At 42.1% G+C, this 26,079-nt stretch overlaps 1 long non-coding RNA gene across 3 annotated transcripts in view; it reads left to right on the forward strand.

Annotated features, from left to right (window-relative positions):
• LOC121720818 overlaps positions 1 to 18,614 on the forward strand; it is a 29,569-nt gene extending 10,955 nt beyond the window's left edge. The window contains exon 4 of one of the 3 annotated variants that reach the window (XR_006034636.1): positions 18,510 to 18,614. This is a non-coding gene — a long non-coding RNA (uncharacterized LOC121720818). Of the gene's footprint in view, positions 1 to 1,092; positions 1,304 to 2,384; positions 2,516 to 18,509 lie in introns of those variants that run through there. The other 2 variants (XR_006034634.1, XR_006034635.1) reach the window with 2 other exon arrangements.
• Positions 18,615 to 26,079: the final 7,465 nt, after the last annotated feature.

The following is a 26,079-nucleotide window of genomic DNA, read 5'->3' on the forward strand; positions in this document are numbered from 1 at the left end:
AGAGGTCTCAAGTTGTTTTGGGAGCAGTTAAACAGAGGATGAGAGAGAGAGAGAGAAAGAGAGAGAGAGATGAGAGGCATGAAGGCAGAGTGGAAGAGAAGTGTGAGATTAATTACTCTTACCATGGAATTTCTGCAGAGTCAGTGGGACCACTGGGGAAAGCAGAGGTGAGACAGATTTCAGACCCAACTGACATGACATTTAAGAGTCTGTAACAAGCCTAAAACATCCCCCTTTCTCTTCCCCTCTCTGTGCTCCTTCATTATCTCTTAGTGACTGACTTACACTTTCTCTCACCCCACACACAAACATACCCACACAATTTTTCACACACACACACACACACACACACACACACACACACACACAGACTCTCTCTCTCTCTCCTTCACGTAATCATAGGGACACACACACACACACACACACACACACACACACAGACTCTCTCTCTCTCTCCTTCACGTAATCATAGGGACACACACACACACACACACACACACACAGACTCTCTCTCTCTCTCTCCTTCACGTAATCATAGGGACACACACACACACACACTCGCGTACAACAGCATGAACGTACGTCCCGTCTTGGGCTTTTCTTCCCTCTTTCCGTGCTTGTAAGTCCCATTCTCTTCCTTCCTTCCGTGGTTCTAATTAATCTTTCTTGTGTTCCCCTTCCGACTCCCTCATCCGGCGTCCGGTGCTGTCTCGTTGTCCCTCTCATCCTCATTCTCTCTGGCTGCACGTCTCGTCTGGTCTCGTCGAGGCTGGAGAGCGTCTAATGGAACTTAATTAAGCTGATTGCATTGCCCCTCTCGCCGCCGCGTCTCTGGTGCCTTGGCAAGTGATCAGGATGTGAAGGACCTCTGATAAAATGGGGGAGTGATTGTTATGCACACAATGTCAAATGTTAGCAGGGCATCACAACCGTCTAATCATCTTATCAATCGCACTAACGAGCAGTTGCCACGGTAATTGGTGCTGTTCCATCTTTCCCCCTCTATAGAGAGGAAGAGAAAAAGAAAGAGAGAGAAAAGGAAGGAAATGAGAGAATGTTTCTGCTGTTCCTCTTTGTGTTTATCATGAACAGGAGGAGGCTATGATGGCAGAGGAGACATGGAGTGAGGAGTCAGGAACTGGTAAAGGAAAGAGCGAGAGAGCTGTAGTTGTTCTGACAGGTTTCCAGAAGGTTCTGATGATCATTGGGAGTTTCGAGTAGAAATGATAACAGGGTTTTTTGCCATGAAGCTTTAACTTTGGCTTCATACGTCGGTTTTCTCTGCACTGCTACCTTCAGCTTGTTAACCCTCAGCGGCTCCTCAGCGGCTCCTTCCCCAGACATGTAATTCCTTACATGTTTCCTTGGCACTTTTCTCATCTCACTTATACCTCATTTTTTTTCTATTTTTTTTTGTTTACCTCTCTGTCTCCACTCCATACACACAATCTGTGCTAATTTCAAAACAGAGGCTATTCGCTTAGCTCAATATCCATAGCAACAACAAAAAAAAGGAAAGCAAGAAAATGTAATCTGTCTGTCTGCTGGGGAGGAGTTTCTTGGGTGCCCCTGGCCAGTGGGCGGCTCTTGCATGTGACACTGAGATAGAGTTCCCTTGGGGCAACACAGCGAGGCTCTGCTCAGAGAAAGATACATGTGTACACACACACAAACACATATACACATACACACACACACTCCCCTGCTGTGCCTTCCCTATCCTTTACCTTCGAGGCTCTAAATGAACCTGATCATTAACAAAAGTCTACACTGTTTTTCCCCCTTAAGCCGCTTATTTAAAATGGCTCTTAACTGAACTCATCCTGGATGCATGGAGATAATTACACAATTAGACTAGCAAAATCGAGTAGAAGGCCCTTGCCCATTCAAGTGTGCACACACTTGCACAAACACACACAGACGAACACACAAACATAACACACACCCACACGTTCGCACCAATACACATTACTACAAAGGAAACATCCCTGGCATTACAAGTTGTTATATTGTAGTACTGTTTTGTTGGAATTTTATAATTTGATTATAAAAATCCAACAAAACATTTTTTTTTTTCTTATACGTGTATATATGTGTGTGTATCTTTTTGTTATATATCTATCTATCCTGAGTGAGTGATAGAGAGAGGGAGAGAGAAGGAGAGAGTGCATGACGGTGTGAATGACTGAGTGTGTGTGTCTGTGTGTGAGAGAGAGAGAGAGAGAGAGAGAGGAGGAGAGGGAGAGAGAGAGAGAGAGAGGGGGGGGGAGAGAGAGAGAGAGAGAGAGAGAGAGAGAGAGAGAGAGAGAGAGAGAGTTTGAATGGTGCTGCAATGGCTGGGCCATGCTCCCTGGCTCAATTTGACATTCTGCTCCACTTCCCAGGGCAGGCTGCCCCTGCTGGCCTCTGGTGCCGCGGACGCTTCGCTTAGGCCAAGAGAGACTCTCTGGCCTCACGAGCAGATGACCTTCATTTTGCACACCTCTGGAAATAGAACGAAACACTTTTTTCATAAGATTCATACCATGAATATTTCATCATCCAAGTGGATACTGCCTGTGTGTGTGTGTGTGTGTGTGTGTGTGTGTGTGTGTGTGTGTGTGTGTTTGTGTGTGTGCGCATAATTTTTGTGTTTATCCGGCTTTATCTTTCACACATCTCCATTTTATTCACCTTACCCGAAACACAATTTCAAAATCAGAGTTGGATCGAATTGGCTCCAGGGGGATATATTTGGTCTAGCAGTGGCAGGAAATATATGGCTGCTTCTGTCTCAACATGCCGTTTCTCAGAGGCGGAAAAGTACAACTCACTCATCGCACCAGTGCGCCATTTCACAAATGTTTCCGCCTAGGCAGTGTCTCTCAGAACATTAGAACAGCTTATTTTATTCCTAAAAGAAAGAAATAAATAAAGAAGAGAGTCAGTAGAAGAGCCTTTTTGCTCTCATGTTCAGTCGTACTTCTTCATGACAAAGTTTTCCCCAAAGTAGAGAAGAACACTCCTCATTCCCATACCTTCTCCCCAGGGAGACCACTCCAGATGTACCGGTACTGGGAGTGTGGCATGCTCCTGCCGCTCCTGTTTTGTATACCAAGCTTCTCTGGACACTCCACCATTAATCTGAAAACAGGCGATTTCCCGGGCGACTCCCTCCACCCTCTCCCACCCCCCATCGCTCCCCCTAACTTCCAGCACGGTTGATGTGCAAGCTTGAAGAAGCCCCTCTGAAGTTTCCCCTAGGCTAAAGAGGAGGCAACAAAGGGGCCCTCCCTGTGCCATCACCGCTGCAAAGCACCCTGGGATTGGAATTTCCTGTTCGCTGGAGTGACTTGAAAGCGTCGCTGAGTGCCTTCAAATAGCACGGGCTCACTCGGAGCCGATTGCTATAATGTCAAATGCAGATTGCCTTAGCAGGGCTAATATAAGCAGCCTCCTGCAGATATAAAACAGAGTTATGATGTGTTGCGTGGTGTGTTTCCAGGAAAATCTCTCGATGTGAGTTGGGATGTTAATGATGTAATTTTGGCACAGCCCAGTAATCATTAAAAAAAGGGCTGCCAGTTTATTAGTTGAATCACAGGTAAATCAGTCCCCGATTCTCTAACATGTGCTAATGCAAGTGTGTAGCCTGTGATTGCACACATTCCCACTGAATGCCAGCATGACCCCCTGCTCTGTCCTCGCTCAAACATTCTGTCTAATGCATCCATTCAAGAAAACCTAAACTGAATTGATACACACACACACACACACTCACAGGCATCTACATTAATCTCATGTTCTGTGTGCTAAGTATCTTTACAAAGGTCAAATATATGGAGTTGTCCTTGGCCATTTAATCCATTAATGACCCACAGGCAGTTAAATTTAATGGTTACCCAGAGAGGACTGAGTGAGCTTCTGCCTTCTCCTAAAGTCATCATAGCTCTCTGAGTCGTGTTTAAACAGCAGTTTAGCATATAAGCACGACGCATGCAGGCAGAGCAGTGGGCATGTGTGCTCTGCAGGTTGTGAGAGGAAATGTATGGGTGTCGAGGCTGGACTGGAGGAGAGAGCAGCAGCAGCCAGAAGAGGGCTCTGCACAACACCAAACGAATGCCCGCACAGCAGGGAGGCAGCGTGTTTCCTCAACAGCCCCCACCACCACCATTACCAGCTACAAACACCACCACCACCACCATAACATCAGCAGCAGCATCGCAGAAACTAAAATCATCCTAATTAATTTGGTTGACATCATTTTGGCATGTGCTATCGGTGCAATTGCTAAATTGGTGATGCTGGTTTTATGGCTGTGATGAAAGTAACAAACAATACACTGCTTAGCACTCAAGTAGCCTATTAATTAGGAGCATTTTGTTCTCTACATTCATCACAAGCATATAACCAACAGTATCAATTAGTAAACTGCATCTGTTCATCAAAATGATGATCACATCTACTCAACTGATACATATCCTTTCTCTCATCAAACATATAATGTAAGTCCTCCACAAATCCAGCGGCAGCAGAATATTAGCATCCTGTGCAAGGTAGCTAAGACACAATGAATATTTCAGCACGTCAGTGTTTATGCGATGCCTCTGAGACCCTGGGAGAAGGCGGTGGTGGTGTGGATGCAGTGGGTTGATGTATAAGTGAAGACCCGCCTGAGGTGAGGTAGGAGAAGGCCGCACCACACCACAGCGCAACCTGACACCTCTTCCCTACCCACTGCTCGTTTGCACTCGCCTTGCCAACTCTCCATTCAGGCCCAGTAGCTAAAGGAATCAAACATTGAGCAGAGAGCGCACTGCAAAGTTCTCCACCCTCCTCCGCAGGCAAAGATTGACTCTATTGCACTGTTTTTCACACAAACACACACACACACACACACACACACACACACACACACACACACTTATTCTATCTCTATCAGCCACTCTGTTTTTGTCCTTCTCTTGTTCTACAGCTATTATAATGGAGTAGAGGGACGTTAGTTTAGCTATAATAATTTATGGCCGCCGTGTGAGTTAGAGGTTAAGACTAGCGCTGATCACTGTTACTTGGTTGGGGATTTATGATTCCCTGTGTCTAGATTATCAAGTTAATCAGCTTGATGAATTGAGCCTTTGAGATCTGATGGATATAGATCCTCGGCAGCCATACATGTGTGCCTTGGACAGGCTGTACAGGCTGCTATAGGAGTTAAGAAAACGGAACAGAGAGCAAAATGTCTGTTCCTTTTCAAAACTAAAACGTCTATTTCGTTTTTACTCGGCACATGCTATTTAGTTTGTCTTCCAAATTGATAGGCCTAATAGGTATTTCATATTTCCATTCTGAATTGGGTAAATGAAAATAACATGCCCTCACTTACCTCACTTCTTCATTTTCTCACAATTATGACAAATAACCTTATTATACAGGAATAGAAAACAATCATTATAGCCACTATATTAAGGCTATAATGATTGAGGGAGGGATCGAGGACATACAGCAGAGCTAGGGAAAAGGTTGAAGGTATAGTCATGGCCATACGCACCACTGAGATATATTTTTTCAAGGTGTAGAAAATAATAAATAGTTGCTATGAAATAAAAATAAAAAAAAACAGTGAAGAGCCTATATCAGTGTAACGTCAAGAAGACTATCTCATCTTATCATTGGTGTCGTCGGTCATTGCTTTACCATAGTGCAGTGATCTTGTATTGTTGCTATAAAGGTTTCTTCTCAGTAGCAAACACTGTTTAACCCAGGGGCGGGCAAACTTTTTGGCTCAAGGGCCACATTGGGTTTTGAAAATTGCCCGGCGGGCCGCACGACACACACATAAAAAAAAATAAATTTTTTATAGCCTATAATTTAGTATGAAAAGTATTTGTTTTAAAATGTGAATTGCTTAAAAATACTGCCAATTTTTTTGCTGTTTAACAAATGTATAAATTGTGCACTGTCGCTTTAAGACAGTCACTTTAATTCACGTTTATTTGTCAATGATCTTCTGCCTGCTCCGCTATGTGGGAACTACTGTTGACTTCATGATTTCCTTTTAAAAGTTTCTTATAAGAAGGACATACCACTTATCAACAATGACAAGCCAGAACCTGCGGCTCTCTCTCCCTCTCTTGAGTGCAGACGCGTTCCCAATTAAATGGATTGCATAATGTTCACGTTTAGGGTTGCCACCTGTCCAGGATTTTCCTGATTGTCCAGGATTTTCATGGTCTGTCCAGGAAAATAAAAATAAAAATCCTGAACACTGAATGTCCGGGATTTTTGTACATGATCCGCAAAATGTGTATTTCAGTTTAATTGAAGCGTGCCTACGTCCATAAACTTATGCACAGCCTTATTGGCTCTACAAAAATGACGTAGCATAACATGGGTGGTGGTGGTGGTGGGGGCACGCACCGTGGAGGTTCATTAGAAATGGTAAGGTGGAGATGGAGAGTGTGTGGGACAAGGAGAGACAGAGAAAGGAAAGTTTATTCCACATAAGCAAAAAAGCAGAACTTAATTATGTATTCTCCTTTTTTCTCAATACTGCCCCCAGGTGTCCACAACTAAAAACTGTTGAAAATATAACAAAATAATAAAGGTCTGCTATTAAATAAAGCAATTAACTAAACAAATAACTAGAAATTGTCATTCTTACTAATTTTAGCTATACAATTGTCGCTTAGAATGAAGGTCGATTGGATGGTCAAAATGTCCAGGATTTTTGTCAGACACAGGTGGCAACCCTATTCACGTTAGATCTGCTGCAAAGGAGATAACTAAGAGTTAACTTAGTTTAACATGATGTTATCTCTATTTAACATGATGTTTTGACATTGACATTGTAAACGTTCTCTAAGGAGAGTGAAAAGCAGTTTGCAGTAAAGCTAACCAACTATCGCAGGGAAAAAAATAGCGAGCAGCCTGATAACCAAATGAAATGCTCGGCGGGCCGGATGAAAGTGCTTGGCGGGCCGGATTCGGCCCGCGGGCCGCAGTTTGCCCACCCCTGGTTTAACCCTATCATTCCCAGACCTGCTGAGCAGAATGGGGTTTGGCTTCCTTGCATGTGTGACACCAGGCAGGGTTGCCGTTGTCCAGTAATTGCTGGACATTGGCCGGAAAAAAATGAAAAGTCCGACAAAATCTCTGGTCAAATTGTCCGATTGAAATTGGCTAATAATCCAGTCCCCCTAACACAATCTGAATTTGAGAATAAACCTAAAATGTAGGCCTATACTAAAGCAAGAATATGTCCTTTGGCTATGTTTGAAAGGAACAGGCTCTACCATTTGAAAGTCATTAGATAACACGCATATGCTGTATTTCAAAACAATGAACGAATGAGTGAGACGGTTGAAACATGACCAGGCCCAGGCAGACTAGCCTTAAAAGTTTTTTTCAGAGGCCAGACGCGATGCATGATGGTAAATCGGTAAGAGGAGTTCACTTGCTATCGTATCAAAGAGGAATGGGTAGATAGTTGTAGATGCAGAGCTGCCTGCAGAATGTATGATTACATGAGATGTACATTGAAATATAATTTTCTCACTGTTTGTCACAACAATTTGCAGCTAGAACCATTGGAAAGCTCAGGTTGTCTCGTTGCATGACATGGTGTAATTTCTAAAGCAAATTTGATGTGACCTCGCCAGTTTACAGTCCTATTCCAGCTTTTAGAGTGAAATTAAAAGACAGCATTAATCAAAGCTTTTGGGAAGGGAACAGAACAGGACAAGATTAGGAGACTGAGAGAAACAAGAATGAGATGGTGATGGAGATGAGCATTGTTGGAGAGTATCTAGTTTATCAAAGCTACAGAGATACATTTTGAACTATTGACTACTTCATGAAATTGTAAAAATGTAACCCAAAAGTCAAACTGTAGCAAAAATGTCACTATTCCAAATTCAATTCAAAGAAACGACTTCTGTACCTTCCATTTGAAACAGCTTTTACTGACTCCCGCCTTTTCCAGCCATTTCAGATTGTTAAAGGAGAATTCCGGTGTGATATTGACCTAAAGTGTTTTGAAACATGATACCGAGTGTGAACGTATGTCTCATACCCCATCTCGGCTTGTCCCCTGCACTCCAAAATCTGGCGCTAGTTAGCCGATGCTACCAACAGCTTTTTCAATGGTGGTGCTTCGGCATCGGGCTAGCCATGCAAATAAATCACTGTTTTACACCATTTACGAGGCTCAATGTATCTCCACACTTCATTGGTAGACTTCCGAGGGCCCTGACATTTAAAACGAGACATTGAGAACTTTGAAAAAGCACTGGTAGTTTACTTACAAGACGATTTATACAGACAGTATCTTCACGAAGTTTAGCGTTTGCAGCCATCTTGAATTTGATCACGATAAGTCGAGCGACGAGTAAGAATGAACAGGTATGATAAGGGATCAGATTCCATAAATAATTCAGTGGAAATGCATGGATTCCAGTTGCTGCTACTGGAAGAAACTGGAATCCATGCATTTCCACTGAATTATTTTTGTCTTGTTTTGCCCTGAAGGGACTTATTTTCCCATAATGACCGGCGTTCTATACATTATCCCGCTTATTATAGAGCTACTTGCCAAAACGAAATAATGAACTCCACGATATGACTTTAGCCTACATATAAGTCCCTTCAGGGCGGAACAAGACCCCTCCGCTGCGCGTTGGGGTCCGGTTCGCCCTGTCGGGACTTATTTTCCCAGTAATGACCGGCATTCTATACATTATCCCTTACGTAACAGGATGGACCGATGTGGGCATGAGGTGTAGTAATGGGACCAGTGCTGTGGGAGAGCCAGTAGGCCTACACTCAAACAGGAAGTGCCTAGGCCATTAGGGAAGACAGCCCTTTATAATGGTGCCAACAATGGCCCCTGGACCAACAATGGTCTCCTTTGTGTTCTGTGGGTAAGGTGGATGGTGTGCAGTGCAGTGGTGATTGCTGCTCTTTGGAACAGGGGAAGCTCTGATAAAAATTGTCAATTATTAAATTAATATAATTAAGGTGCTATATTGTTCTTTGAGGGCAAAAATTACCCTAAAACCCAGAATAGGCCAAACAGTATGCTATAGAGCTGGCATGGCAGACATGGCATAATGTACATGTAGCCTACACCGTTATAGCGCGCTACCTAACTTAACCTAAATACACAACTGAAACAAAGGCAAGTCACAAACTTTGTAACTCCACATTACGGTTTTATTATAGTGGATGAAATCCACTATCTTGAAATCTCCTGGCTTCTTCTTCTTCTTCTTCTTATAACCTTTTCTTTTTACCTTTTCAAGAATGAATGCGACTCTAACCGCTTAACGTACAGACATGTTGAAACAACCGTTCTGAAGGTCTGGAGTGGGGCAAGAGAGTTGTTATTTCAGATTTTTTTTAAAAATTATACTTTTTGAGAAATAGGGGATTAAAAATGTTAAAAAGCTATTTTTTCCCCCATAGACTTGAATGGCTGTGATGTCATAATGGCCTAAAGGCAGCTGCGCTCGTTAAGCTCCCAGAGTAGTTCCCGGGCTAATCAGAACACTGGCACAGGTGTCACCTGTGAATCCAACTGTCTCAGCTTCTAATGCATACAATGTGGTGCTCCCCAAAACTACACATCCTGTTTAAGTGTTTCCCGTGTGTCAAAATAAAAGTCACAGCCATATCTCATGCTTTGCGCATTATATCCCCAAAACGGCTTGACGCATATGCTTAAAATTTGGTACAAGTGTTTGTATGGACTCAAAGATGAAGTGAGTTGATGTTGGAGGTCAAAGGTCAAGGCCATGAATACTCTGAGCGTGATATCTCAAGAATGCCTTGACATACATGCCTGAAATTTGGTATGAGTGTTTATATGGACTCAAAGATAAAGTGAATTGATGTTGGAGGTCAAAGGTCAAATGTCAAGGTCAAAAACAACTTGAGTGTTATATCTCAAGAACGCCTTGACACACAAGGTTTTTTGGTACGAGGGTTTGTATGAACTCAAAGATTAAGTGATTCAATGTTTTTTTTTCAGGAATCTCCCCACCAACATTAAGCCAGCAGCTTTCTATCCACTATTGTAATTCCTCTGGCATTACATTTCTAGTTTACATTATGCTATTTACAAAGACAAATAGAAACCGACTGTATTGCTCCCAAATTATGAGAATTTTAGCTGCAACTTGCCTTGCCTCTTGACTTCACCTGCCAACACTAACGTTAACGCATCCCTTGAACTTGAACCACTTCCTGTCAGATCGCGACATATGCTGTCAATCAAAAAGAGTCCAGCCTCTATGACGGTTCCTCAAATCATCATACAGAAGCTAGACGTCCGGGCCATCCCACTGTCCCATTCACTCCCAGAGACGCCCGTGGAAATGACGATTTTGTGGCGCTTGTCCAATAAACGTGTAGCTTTTCTGCACTGAGATCAGCCCACTCTGTTGTGCCATTGAAAGTCCAGTGAAGCCGAGCGTCTATGGGTTTTTTGCATGTTTTTTTGATGGATCGTGTCGTCACAGCAATGTATTACGGGTGCGAAATCACGGTAAATGACCGGCAAAACCTTATTGCTGAACAAACTAGCCATGAAAATGAACATGTTTTCAGCATGTTCTAGTTGGAATAGTAGGCTAGAAGCTAATGTAATAGTGTTATTTGATATGTGATTTTCCGTGATATTTTAGAGGAGGCTGAGCTTCCCCTGTAGTCTTAGAGCAATCGCCTCTAGTGCAGTGGTTTGTTAGCTGCGTTGTTGTACTATGTGTGTGCTGTTGATGTGTGACTTTAGTTATTGGTTGATGATGTAGTGATGTCAAGTAATAGAGCAAGTTCACAACAATAGTCTCTGTTACAGTAACGTTGGATGTTTTGTGTTTGCTCGGAGTTAACTTTAAGTAGATGCGGTAGCCAAATGTATCAGTCTGTGTTTGAGTTGATGTATTGTTGTGTTTGACTCTTGATTTTGTTTGTGTCTTTTGAGAATACTTTGCTTAAGTCCCAGTCAGGGCATCTGACCTGTGCTGAGACTCTGCTCGCCGTCTAACTCTCCCAGGTGGCTCAGGGGTATTTCACAAAGGTAGAATTAAGAAATCCAAGATAAGTAAAATCCAAGATAAGTGATAAAGCAAGGCTTGACCTAGCTTTGTCTGGTCATCCTAGCTCAACATGTTTCACTAACGCCAATCCAGGATGAGTAGGAGCGACTAGGACAAGCCAGGTGTAAGTAATTCAGGATACATGCGCATTCTCGTTTCTCCTCCAAAGAACTCACGGTTGGAATAAAAAAGAAAATAGTCATTCACACAAATAACCGCTTTTGATATAGACTAACAGTGAAGTAAAGTTTTACTTTACTTTACTCTAAGTTTTCCTTTTTTGAATGGGGAAACATGGCTATTTCTGTAAAATAGCGAGAATAGGCCTGGTAGACCAACTGAATGCAAATTTACGTATGCACCCACGTGTCCTTGTCTCGGCATGCAACGTCATTAAGAAAGCGTTTCCCACTGCAAAAATGCATATATATGACTATATATGGTTTTATATTGTCTTTATAACCGAATTCGTTGAAAATGCCCTCCATTTCCAATCAACTACTACAGTAGGCTATTCATCAAACATCTATCAACAAAAGAAGCAAACGAGTAGCCTATACAGTATGTCAATAATTATAAGGCTATCACAATTAAAATGATAACCATATGGTATTAGGCAGACAATTTGTTTTGCAAGCAAATACTGCACTTGTAGCAAATAGTATATTAAACGGAATAAAGCTCTTAAAAAAATCACATTGAGGTCTGATTTGAATGATAGCTGGCTGAGAACGCTGCACCTCAGGAAACCTAGAAAATGCTTTTCTTATGTAGGAGAGAGCGTGTTGCTGAAGGAATGAATAAAAGAACACGTGTGTGCGAGGGCCGTCGAGGTGCTGCCATCATCATAGGGACTCCAGTCGTCGATATTTGTCAGCTCTGCACAGGTGCTGACTTATACATGCCTTATTAGACATAACCCACATGGTGTCCTTGACAGGTATATCATGCTGCACCATAGCTGAGGTTGAGAAAGAAACACATGCACCAATGAGCTCCCCGTACCCAATCCCTGAGTGGCTAATTCAAAGCAATCAGTCACTGCCTAAATTAGCCAAGAGCCTGTTTATTGTATCATCAACATTATCCTGCAATCATAATCAAAATGTTGATTTGGTGAGCAATACAGATGATTGTTTTAGAGCCTATAGCGACACCATTGCAGTGCCTAGTGCGGCCTGCACGATAACTAATCACACATCGAGTGCATTTCATTCCTGATCCTGATCCATCCTGATTTTGTTTTGCTTTGGGTGGGCGGTTAGCGTGTCTGCCGTCGTGCTTATCATGAAATCACAATGCTGTGTTTCCTCCACACAACTCCGCTGCATGCCAAATTGTGTGTGACTCCCAGGTGAGCTAGACCACAGACGCTGTGTGTGTGTGTGTGTGTGTGTGTGTGTGTGTGTGTGTGTGTGTGTGTGGCGTGGCGTGGAAAGCCCTGTGAGACACAGGAGAGGCTTCCTCTTTAACTTCCCACTGCACAGAGGAGTTAACGGATCAAGAGGGGTGAACAGGGGGAGGGAGTGAGGGAGAGAGAGTGGGAGTGATAGAGGGAGAGAGTGGGGGAGAGGGAGTGAGAGATAGAGTAGGAGAGGAGAGTGTATCGAGACCTCACAGTCCCTAATTGGTTTCTCATTCCGAAGCATCCCTCGCTCGCCCGCCCTAAGCACTGTGCTCGCTGGCAAGCCAAGGAAGAGAGCAAAGTGTGTGGATTTAACGTGAGTGTGTGTGTGCGTGCGCGTTTGTGTGTGTGAAGAGTGTGTAGTGGAGGAAGGGTGATGGGAGTACTGGGTGATGGAGCTTGCAGGGTGAGGGTGGGCGGTGGGGGACCCCACTTGAATCAATAATTTATAAGGCGTCTCCTTATTAGGGTTCTTCTGAGGGAGCCCTGTGTGCTTGAGCCAGGCTCTGTGTCGGATGAGAGGCGTCTTGGAGGGCAGTGTATCGAGAACGGCTCCTCCGCCACCACTGCCGTTTGTAACACCCACACCATCTCACTCTCTCTCTTTCTCTCTCTCTCTCTCTTTCCGTTTCCCCTTTTCTTCACTTCTCTGACATTTTTTTCTTCATCTCTCTCTCTCACACACACTCTTCTCTCTTTTCCTCTCTCTGTCTCTGTCTCTTTCTCTCTCCTTCTCCCTCTTTCTGTTTCCCCTTCTCTCCACGCTCTTTTGTTTTCTATCTCTCACACACTCTTCTCTCTTTCCCTATCTCTCTCTCTCTCTCTTTCTCTCATACACACACATACACAGATCATACACATATGCACATCCACACATCCCTCCCTTTTTTCATTCATGATCACTCAGAGTTGCCGGGTCCCAGATCCATTCCTCTGAGCATAACAATGAGGCTGGCGCTAAAAAACTTGGCTTTTAAAGATTGGGGCGCATTAAATAAAGTATGCAGCTTCTGCATTACCATTTCTCAAAAAACTCAGACTGAGAGAGAGAGAGAAAAAAAAGAAGAAGAATCAGCCTCATGTTTCCACCATGCACTGTTCCATTGGGAAAAGGCACAAAAAAAAAAAAAAACATTTTTTCTGTATCCACTGCATATAATTATTCTTCTTGGTTTATAACAAAAATAGTCAAGTATACTTAGCTGTTCTCGCTGCAGAACCAGCAGGATGAAGCTGAGGCTCTGGGCGGAATCATTCCATTATCGTGTACACAGCAAAACGCAGCAAAGCACTGGGGTGAAGCACAGGCACACTCTTAGCGCACTTACTCTAATGATTTGGAATGGGAAGACTATCCAGTCTGGTCAACATCCTACTGTGATTCTGCGCTGCTACTGAAGTACTGAACTTGCCAAGTGCAGTGTGGCCTTTTGGATAACTCTCTTCTTGAAGCCTTTTATATAATATAAAATATAACCTGTGACATAGCCTTGTCATGAAAACATAATGACAGATGCCAAAACTTGTCTTTATAGAATATATTGATATTCATTGACGGGAAGGAGTTATGTGGCCATCATCCTTAATTCCTGTGACAGCTCATAGCATCTTGACAGCCACAGGGTTTTATTGCAGGCCATGGCAATTAACTATAATGGTCACTGAACACTCTAATATTAGTGTACACTGGCTGTCTTGACAGTTTAAGACAAGCCAACTGTCTTGGCCTGTTTATAACATGTTTAACGCATGGTTATGCCCAGTTGTATGATGTACTGTAGGGTCATGGGAAGTGCCATGTCATGTCATGTGTGGGTTGGAGGTCTGTGGTTCAGAGACCAGGCTGTATCAGAGAGGACTACAGGCCAGGCTGGACTGCATGGAGCTTCAGTGAGCCAGGGCGACACCCAGACAGGTGATGGTTGGGCTCCTCTCTTGATCTCTCTCTGCCTCCCTCTGTCTCCCTCTTTTCTGAAGGGTCAGACTTCAGGTCTCAACTTTCTCTCTCTCTCTCTCTCTCTCTCTCTCTCTCTCTCTCTCTCTCTCTCCTTCCTCAGGCTTGGGCTCATTAGAGTGCAGCTGCAGCGCATTAGGGCAGATGAATTACTCATCGTCCATGTGATGAGATCTAATAATGTCAAACGTGCTCGTTGGCGGCTGCCCGTGTTTTATCATCCCCTCCCTCAAGTTCCCCTTCGCTTCTCATCTGGCTTGTGACGGATGGGCACATGTGAGGCGAGCAACGATCCGATGAACTCTGGAACGCCGCTTGGAAGTCGGAGTCTCATTTCAATGCGTTCGCCAGACACAAAAAAAAAAATGTTAAAAAATCCCAGCTTTTTGGACCCTGCTGGAAGTAAACGCAACCATTCTACAGTGCAAATGAAATTACATTACAGATATAGCCTTTGGTCCTGCAAAAAGTGAACAGAACAAAGATATCTCTCTCTCTCTCTCTCTCTCTCTCTCTCTCTCTCTCCCATAATGATAAATGAACAGCACAGCACAGTACTCACACAAGTTGCTAAAGTTCCCATTCATCTCCGTGCTGCTGTGTGTTCATAAAGGAGACTGTGAAAGGTCAGGATTCACTTGTTCTTGCTCTCGCTGAACGTCCGAAAAAGAAAAATTCTCTCGCAGGTGGGGAGAGTCCAATGGCGGCCTCTTGTATCCCTCAGTAAAGAAAAAGTTGCTGTGAGGCTCAGCATGGACCCCTGTGCTATAAATCAATTGCCGAATTTTGAGGCTGAATTTGCATTTGCAGCAAGTGTGTGTGTGTGTGTGTGGGTGGGTGGAGGAGCGAGGAACCAGTCCATAACACACACAATAATAGCTCCATATTTCTCACCTGCTGCTTGGAAGCATAATCTCACCATGTTACTTTCCAACCAGACACAAAAGCCTGCATTTGTCTCCGTGGTTACTGAGTCTCTTATCTCATTAGCTGAGATCATCATGGTCTCTTCAAAGGGAGCTTGTGGTGAGGGGTGGATGCAAAGAGGACAGTCTGCGTGTGTGTGCGTGTGCGCGCATGTGTGTGTGTGTGTGTGTGCGTGTGCGCGCATGTGTGTGTGTGTGTGTGTGTGTGTGTGTGTGTGTGTGTGTGCATATGTGTAAAAAGATAAACATGCCAACAGAAGAACAAAAATGCCACAAATTGAATTTCTGTCAGTCAGCATTGAGTCTCCAGCTGATTCCACTGAGTATAGGTTGGGGGAACTGTTATATTTTCGCTGGACAGGATCATTTTGTCCGGTAATTTACTTTACTTCCAAACTGAAGGACTCGCAGACCAAAAGAAATAGCAGACCAAAACAGCTGCGCACAAATCATGCACTCAGACATCACCTAACAATCTCAGATTGATTGTCCTGAATAGGCATAACAGGGGCATCTGCTGTCATAGCAGTGAATATCCACCTTCTTCCCTCCCACCTCAGTCTCTGAAATTGCTGATGTGTTCCTATTGGTATTGCTCTATGTAATGTTGTTGCAGTTAGGAGCATGGCCCTATATATGAACTCCAATAATTACACCCCCTTTATTTGCATTTCGTAAGAATTCAGTCCACATTAACCTCATGAAACAGCACCTCTGCATTATGTTTTCCCCTCCACAGGCATCTGTGAGTAGGAAGGGTGAAGCCTGTGGTGGCGACATTCATCGTCAACTAGCATGCACCATAAATTTAACAATGTGACAGGAAATGAAAGTCGAATGCTATAAAAAGGCATTAGTGAGATTTTCACCTGAGCAACATAATTAGTTTAGTCAATATGTTGAGCCTGGCTCCAGTGAGGGAGGGACCGTAAATTGCCGAGCTAGGTTGGATCAGAGGTATTTAGAGACAGAGAGACCACTGAAATCAATATTTCTGTAATACCTCATTTGCTCTGCTGATTGAAGTCGAAAAACATATTGTTTCGGTGACTGTGTTTGGGATATATGCCTGGCACCCTGGCTCCCATTCAGACGATCATTGGTTCGTGCATGATATGCTCATATATAATAATGTTGCTGGGCACCCAGGGGAAGGTTATGCATTGGAATTCAAAGACACATTTCACCCCAGGAACGTTTCTGAATCCAATAAGCCTGAGAGCTAATCAATCCAAACCCGATGATTTCCCAGCAACACACTAACAGTCAGATCAATTTCATTCCCAGGAACTACACCACATGTTGTGTGTGTGTGTGTGTGTGTGTGTGTGTGTGTATGTGTGTGTATGTGTGTGTGTCTGTCAAATGAAAAAAGGTTTCATAATGTGGCATTCTTGTGAAAGATTCACACTAGACTCTTGGAGTACTCCTCTGGCTCCTTTAACTCCCACATCCCTTTGCTCCCTGGTTACTGTTTGCCATCTATTGAGGCACATCTTGAAAGGAATAACTGTCGGGTTTTGTCATTTCTTATCATTTTTTATGCTAATAATTTTATTACTTAACTGGTTGCTTACTTCACATTTTTTTTAAATAGCAAAGTACCCATAGCCACCCAAGCTATTTATCATGAATTTGTTTTATTCGGTCTGAGACCCAGCAAAATCTTAACCGTATTTGACAGTATTGCCGTTGTTGTCACATAAATGTCCCAAATTGATTAATTGATTGATTAATGTATCATACACACAAAATTGTTTTACTGCTATAAATAAATAAATAAATGCATCAATAAATTAATTACCAATTAGCAAATTCATTACAACTCTGCCAACTGCCAAAACATGTGCTTGTGGACACAGAGGACTTAACCAAAGAAATACTCTCTAGACCATTTGATGGAATGATAATGTATTTCAAGTAGTCGAGTAAAGTTTAAAGTTGTACATTACTTGTACTTGTTGTGATATATAGTCTTTTGGGGCCCCACCGTTGACTTCAAGGCAGTGCAGCCTGGAAGGCACTAGGGTTAGGCAGGGATTAGGGTTAGGTGCCTTGAAGTCGACGGTGGCAGCACTGCCTTGAATCGGGGGGTACAAAAGACCATCAAGCAATTACCGGTAGTATACAGTTAGTATAAGTATACATAGAACATGTGAGAGAATGTCTGTAGTCAACTACTGCAGATATGAATGTCTTTGGCGCTCTGACAACACCGTACTGACAAACAACTGACAAACACCAGACTAACAATATCAATTCCAATATAATTATGAATCAGTTACACATGTATTTTAGATGCACCCATTGGCTTCCCTTTCCATGACTGGGGATCATAAAGTAGCCCTCAATCTTACATAACGGTATCATTAAATACAATATTATACATTAATAATTACATGTTTGGATGGGCTCTTAATCCAAACTCTAGTTGGATGTATTTCCAAAGTGGTAATATGTACTGAATTTTGAATTGTATAGCATATTACGTTATTATAAGGGCAGTATAATGAAATGTGTAGCCAAGTGCACAACTATGTGCACAGCATTGTGACTTTTTTTTTCTGGCTATACCCAAACTACATGCCCAAAAATACATCTGTGCAAAGCTGCACACTTTGTTCCATTTATCAGCAAGCATTGTGGAGTCCTCTAGACAACTTTCATTAGCTATGTCCCCTTCAAGTTAAAATGTCGTAGTTGAACGTACTGTAGTTGAAAAGGTGACAGATCAATCATGTTAATATGTTTATGGATTATTAGTAATATGATTATTAACATAATCATTCTATAACAGTGGCTTTGGCAAACCTAGCAAATAAGCAACAAATAAACAACAACAAAAAAACAGTAAATATCAGTGCAAGCAAATAAGCTGCAGGCTGCAAGCCTTCTCATTAGTAGGAACTGCTGAGCTGTTCTTGTGTAAAACATAACCTAGAAATGGTTTTAACGGGAACATACCCCAAGGATAGGAATGGGAATTGTAACAAGAGAGAGCAATTATGGCAAGAAGTTAAACACAAGCAAATTAAATAATTATCATCTTTTTGAAATCATAACAACTACCATGTTCTATTCATTCTAACTAACAACAGTTCTTTTTTGACTCTAAATTGATTGTGATTTTTCTGTATCTCCTCATTTTAAAGGCACAGCACCGTGTCTCTTTAAGTGTGTTTGTGGGGGTGGTCTCCAACATTCTCCGTACCTGCCTTCCAGACAGCTGTGGGAGGCATAACGTTAGTGGGCTCAAATTACCTGCTGGCCTGCTTTGGACAACATCCACCCACCTTTGGCCTCTACAGTTTTCCCTCAGGATACTGAGCTAGTTTCTCCATAAAATGGCTTTAGAAAAACTCTCTAAAAAATCTACCAGAAAGACGCAGGATTTGTTCGTGTTTTTTGTTTGTATCATATTTGATACTTTGGCCATTACACACAATTTTTGTTTGTATCATATTTGATACTTTGGCCATTACTCACAATTTGGGCAATAACAAGAACTTTGCAATCTGTAAGATCTTTGGATATCCATAACATTCAAATCTTTCTTTCTTTAAACAGCTGCCTTTGTCCATCCTTTTCTTTTATTTTGAACTTCAAAAACTCTTTCTTTGTATAACATCTGCATCTTTGAATGTTGAAACAACAGTCTTTTCTTTCCTTTACTTACATTGCATTTTACACCGAACACATAGGAAAAGTGAAGAGTTTATTTGCAGTGCTTGCACCTTTGTCGTTGTGCCCAGGATGGGAAGTGGTCAACCCCATCTCTCCTCACATCTGGAGGAACACTGCATAGTGGCCTCTTCCGTGGTGGGGTACAGTATGTGTTTTTGATGGTGATGAGTGTGGCGAAGGGGAATGTGATGGAGAGGACAGTGGCCTACCGAGCCTGACTTTGCCTTTTCCTGCTCTTATCAAGCAAGAGCCAACTGAGGCCTGAAACCTTCTCAGGGGCATGGCGTCTTTCTCCTGGTCTTGTGCCCGCAAGTCTTTTCAGTACAGGTTCCAGGTATTGATCAGAGCCATTGTGATACTATGCCACCAAATATACAAGTACCATCTTCTGGTTTTCAAGCTGTATTTGTACAGGGCAGAGAGCATATCCAAAAACTCAACACCACCCATAAATTTGTTGTAGGTCTCCACAATGGCTGGTTTGGGAACCATAACGTATGTCTTCCGATCCCAGTGTTTCACCTGACCTTGGGGAGTGATGTCCAAAAGTCCAATTTCTATCTTCAACTTCATCATCTCTCTCTACAAGGCCCTGTATGTCACTCAAATTGCCATCAAGGAAGTTCAGGACATATTCAGTAGAGAACTTCCTTTTAGCCTTTTTCCTTTTAGCCATCTATAAATTAGCCATAGCATAGATATTTATGAATTATGAATAAGAGTTATCAATTATTTGTTGTAAATATCACATTTCAATCTGTAATTTGTGTAATTGATTCATTAAAACACTGTATTATGGACTATGGAAGACATAATATACATATAACATTCAGAAAAAAATAACTATGCCCATTGAAAAATTTACCCCTAAATACCTGCTGTATCAGTTTTGATACAAACATTTTCTGCTCGATTTTACACCAAACTACATTTAAAAATTTTCAGAAATGTTAAGTTTTTTGAACAAAGTAATTTTTTATCTTAAAATATTGATAAATATGTAAAGGTAAATCTCACCATAAAATTATCAAATTACCAATATCCTTGACCTTTACATAATCAGCAGGGTACTAATGAGATTCCGCCATTTTGAATTCTAACAAACTACATGTCAGAAATGTTGTAGTGCAAAAGGTATCCAACAGGCGGCATCGGACAAGTAATAGATTGTATACAACAGGGTTTTATGCAAAGTTTATATCTTATGGTGATGCAATGGGTCTCAGAAATGCATGTCTCATATATGATACGCACGGCATTAAACGACTAATGAAATGGCACAGTTTGAATGGATAAGGGTAACACTTTATTTTGATAAATACACCTACGCCTACGGAGACTTTACTGATGGTTTGTTGAAATTCAAGTTGTTGAACAATTACTGAACATCTAGCATTTTGTCTTACGCATAAATGTAAAATGTGTGTAAAGCGACCTTGGGTGCTTTGAAAGGCGCTATGTAACAAATAAAATGTATTATTATTATTATTATCATTAACTGAATTAAGGTGATGGGGGGGGGGGGGGGGGGGGGGTGATAACATTACAGATGTAAAAGAAGCTTTATAATACATCTAAACATCTAAATGCTTTATGAGTGCAGTTATATAAATAATTATAGGCCTATGCACAGGTGTCAATCTTCAAGAGGCTTTATAAATGTTTTATACCCTTTTATGAATGTATGTATAACGCTGGATGGATACTGCGTACATAAACAGTGCTACCGAAAACCTCTACTGTAAGCTTGTCTGTCTCACTTTCATTGGCTTGATGAGAGTCGCATGTTTTCCCCCATCACTACGAAATTGCCTACAAGATCCTCAAACCAAAAGGCTGCCGCTGGCTGTCCTCTCTTTCTTTCCACATGATTACAGAAAAAAGGAGTTGCATGTTTGCAATCACTACGATGGAGATTCGGTATTACATCTTCATGATTTGCCTGGATAAGCAGCCCTCATGCACTGCAGGTACTTTCTGCAGGCCAATCATCCTCAACATTAAATGCTAATATATGCCATTAAACGAATTTAGCTGTGGTATGTTTGAGTTGCCCTAGGCTGTTGAGTGCATGTACAGAACTCATTGGTATTAATTTATCAAGGAATTATTCCATGCGTCTGCCTCTTACCTGTCAGATCTTGTAATGGTCCTTTGACTGTGGAATGAGCCCTCTCTGCTAAAGCGTTCAGAATTACGTTTTAATATATTCCCTCTTCAGACCACACAAGAGAATGTAAATCAGGAGCTCTCGTGGAACAGCAAAGGCTTTGGGTGAGGAGAGGCAGACCTTCTGGAGCGTAGAATCCCAAGAACCTAAATTGAAGCCAGATCTAGATAGATAGATAGATAGATAGATAGATAGATAGATAGATACTTTATTGATCCTCAAGGGGAAATTCAAGGGTCTCAGTAGCATACAGAAATAACACACAACATGCACTTACAGCAGAAATGGTAAACATAAGTATAAGTATAAACATATAACTAAACTCCACTGTACAATAAAGACAGTAGAAGATAAGACAGATAAGATAAGACAGCAGTGATGTAGTACTCGAGTCCGGTCTCGGACTCGAGACCGATTTCTGCTTTCTCGGACTCGACTCGGACTTGTTCCTTCAAAGACTCGGTCTTGACTCGGTCTCGGACCACAGTGGGAGGAGAAGGACTCGTAATTTCAGACCGAGTCCTCGAGACCAGCGCATTTTTTTATGTTCATATTTAAAAAAAATGAAAATGAAATTTCACGGCAGCCACGTCTTTGCCCCTTGCGTTGGCCTTGGTGCCCCCTTCTTTCAATATTCTGCTTTGTGTCCGTTTAATAGCGATTTTTATTTAGCCTATAGCCTGTCAAAATAATCTTAGCAGCGCAAACTAATTCAGTCTTACACAGTGGAGAAAATGACAGAGCATGGCAAGTCCAAACTCACCCATTCTTCTCAGTTGAAATACTCGCAATCATTAAGCCTACTCATTACACAGACACATCTACATAAGGCTCCCCTACCCATTCATCTCGGTGGAATACTTCACGAACCCTTAGTTCAACACATGACAAACCATATATCAGAATAAACAGCAGACCTTACCAGAAATAAAGCAGTCCCCTGTACAGTAAGCCGTTCCAGAGTATATTCCAGTTAAATTAAAAATGTAATCTGCAGCAAGGTCTACATTCATGTCTCCAACTTTGGTCTTTAGGTTTCAAAATGTGTTTAAATCGTTCTTCATGATTTTATAACAGGCCAAATACAAAATAAATGTTACAAATATTGCCTAGATATAGGTAAATATTAAAATCAGAGGATATACAGTAAGTAAGAGTTTGTGAAAGGAGTCTTAATGATCAAAAAATGCTAAGCATGCATCTAGGCTATTTGAGTTTCTTAAAGCTGAACTGTGCTTAAATTGTTCAATACATGATTCCATAACAGGCCAAATATAAAATAAATATAAATATTAAATATAGCCTAGACATCTAAATATTAGATGATCAGATGATTTACAGTTCTATGTAATATGTCATGTTTCATGTTTTTGTAATGTTTCATACAGTGATGCAGGTCTACTGCTGTGAATAGGCTGAATACAACTTTGATTATTTTTATAGCCCACTACTGTATAGTTAACTTTGGCCTTGGTGCCCTGACATGTGGCCTTTGTGCCCCCCACCAAATATGCCCAACTGAAGGCCAAGTGGCCTTGCCCCTAAAATGGTGAAATTCCAAGCCTGGGCCTAACTGTTGATTATTAATTGGGGTGATATTAAATCATGAATATGAAAACTGACATGTTTTTATGGTCTTGGTCTCGACTCGGTCTCGACTCGGACTTGCTTCCTCAAAGACTCGGTCTTGACTCGGACTCGACTGTATTTGAAAACCAACGGACTCGGTCTCGAGGGTCTCGACCCTTCAAAGACTCGGTCTTGTCTCGGACTCGGCATAGGCGGTCTCGTCCCCATCACTATAAGACAGATATAACTAACAAAACTAAATACTAAATACACTATATAAGTTAAATTAAGAAAGTCCAATGTGCTTGAGGGTGATTAAGCATAAGTAGTGACAGGGCCGGGACTGGTGAGGTGCTAAAGGGAGTGAGTGTCATGGTGAAGGTGCAAACAGTAGTCCAACCATAGTCCTTAGTTATGTGTGCCTGGCAAGGTGCTCAAGAGAGTGAGTGTCATGGTGGAGGTGCAAAAAGTAGTCCAACATTAGTCCAACAGTGCAACAGTGCAAGAGTAAGGTCTAGAGACCAGCATAAATAATATAGACAAATAGGAGAGTAAAGTGTAATGTAGACAAGGTAAAATAAAAAACTATTTCAGTGGAAGAACAGGTTGAGGTAATAGGGTTATAGCCATTCATTCATTCAGTATTGTATCAGAAGCCTGACCGCAGCCATTGATCATGTGTGCTAATATAGCATGAAAAACACTGTAGCAGTAAAACAGTAGTGAAAACATTAGGCTGTGTACAATAGTAAAACAGTAGTAAAACAGTAGTAAGCAGTAGTGGGCAGTCAGTACTCAAAAAACATGGACATGGAGAGGGTGGAAAGGCAGACAGACTAAGCAGAGAAGTCTATCTCTCCTCTTCCCTTTAGTGAGGCATTGAACAGTTCAATGGCCCTAGGAACAAATGACTTCCTCAGCCTTTCAGTTGTGCATGGCAGTGAGCGAAGTCTCCAGCTGATCAAGCTCTTTTGGTTTTTGATAGTGCTGTAGAGCGGATGACATTCATTGTCCAAGATGTTGATCAGTTTGTTTAGGGTCCTTTTGTCAGATATTGAAGTGATGCACTCCAGTTCAGCTCCCACTACAGAGCCAGCCTTCCTTACCAGCCTGTCAAGTCGCCCAGCATCCTTCTTCTTTGGGCTTCCTCCCCAGCATACCACTGCATAGAAGAGGACGCTGGCCACAACAGACTGATAGAACATCCTGAGGAACATGTTGAAGGACCGCAGCCTCCTCAGGAAGTACAGCCTGCTCTGTCCTTTCTTGTAGAGTGCATCAGTGTTGGCGGACCAGTCCAGTTTATTGTCCAGGTGGAGACCCAGATACTTGTAGGTGCTTACCACCTCCACATTGACCCCATCAATGGAGACTGGTAGCAGAGCGGGCTTAGACCTGTGGAAATCCACCACCATCTCCTTGGTCTTTGAAGTGTTTAGTTGAAGGTGATTGAGTTTGCACCACTGCACAAAGTCCTCCACCAGGCTCCTGTACTCCTCCTCTTGCTTGTCCCTGATACACCCCACAATTGCAGTATCATCAGAAAACTTCTGCATGTGGCATGACTCGGTGTTGTAGCAGAAGTCAGATGTGTACAGGGTGAACAGGACTGGAGAGAGCACAGTTCCCTGTGGCGCTCCGGTGCTGCTGATCACAGTGTCAGAGAGGCAGTTCTTCAGTCTGACAAACTGTGGTCACTCGGTCAGGTAATCTGTAATCCAGGTTACCAGGTGAGCGTCCACACCCATCTGCAAGAGATTGTCTCCCAGTCTGAGGGGTTGGATGGTGTTAAAAGCACTTGAGAAATCAAAGAACATGATTCTCACAGCACTTTTCCCCTTGTCTAGGTGAGAATGTGTCCTGTGTAGAATGTGTCCTGTGTAGATGGAATCGTCCACGCCCACTTTCTCCTGGTATGCAAACTCTAACGGGTCTAGTGCATGGCGTACCTGGGGTCTGAGCATACTGAGCTCTATAACGGGTCCAAAGCAGAGAGACCCTAGAACCCAGATAAAAAGCCAGTGTTGTAACGGATCTAGAACAGAGAATCCCTAGAAGCCAGTGCTGTAACGGGTATAAAGCAGAGGCCCTAGAACTCGGAGAGAAGCCAGTGCTGTAATTTATCTAAAACAGAAAAAGTCTAAAACCCAGGTAAAACGGCAGCGCTTTAATGGATCTAGAAAAGAGACGTACCAAAACCCAGGTAGAAGCCAGTGCTGTAATGGATCTAGAACAGAGACGTTCTGAAACCCAGGTAGAAGCCAGTGCTGTAACAGTTCTGGCTTAAATCTCTCTGACATCGGGCCCATTGGCTATATGAGCAGGAGGTGGAGCGGAGGAATGAATGACTGACTAATGACTGAACTGGCTTCAAAAATATACTGCTCTGCATGCCTTGCTCTCAGCTCATAATTATATAATTTATTTTTTAATGTCTCTTTTAATGTTAACCATAACAGTATCAACTGAATTCATTCAAATGCAGATAGGTTTTTTATGAATCACACATGAATAATGCCCATCTGGTGAACAGCATTTAGCTCATTCCCTCTGTAGGCTAAGTGTGCACATGCATATCCAGTCAATGGGTAACTGATTTTTCATCATGAGGGATATAACCATGAAACATATTTCAGCATAAACAGTCCCAAAAGCATTTGCTCACTAAGGCATCTAACACCTTGAACAATCAAAGTTGACTGCTAAACAGCTTTGTCCAAAATCTCTTTTTTAATGTCTATTTTGTTCAGAATATCTGTCAGGGAATGAAACAATGTATGTCAGTGAAAAGTGCCAATCTCTTACAGCTCAGCTTTGTTCCTTGCATTTAAAATTTTTTTTTTAAAAAGAGTAGAATAGACTTCCTAGGCATTGTTTACCAAGAAAAAATAATCAAAATGTGTTTATAGTAGAAAGACTGTTCTAATGCAGTATTCTCTTTGATATAATGAACTGCAACGAGATGAAAACAGGGCAATTTCCTAATCCAATCCTGTCTATGTACTGGCCTATTACCCCCGAGTATAGGCATATTTGTTTATTTCCTTCATTGTCCTCAAGAATAACACATAATAGAAAATGGTATCATGTCTTCCTGGTACTTTTTCCCACTCCATTTTTGCATAGACTAGGTATTTTGCATATTCTGGATATGCCATTGACTATACTGTTCTATTAGCTAAAACTCTCACTGACTGTTACGGTCAGGTTGAGGGATAACACACACTGATGAATGGCTGCCTGAGTACCAGCTGACTGCTGGGTGTGGCAGGCGCGATGGTTTAAAAATTGATTACAGG

This window comes from Alosa sapidissima, chromosome 10 (genome assembly GCF_018492685.1).
Source record: "Alosa sapidissima isolate fAloSap1 chromosome 10, fAloSap1.pri, whole genome shotgun sequence".
Classification (NCBI taxonomy): Eukaryota; Metazoa; Chordata; class Actinopteri; order Clupeiformes; family Clupeidae; genus Alosa; species Alosa sapidissima.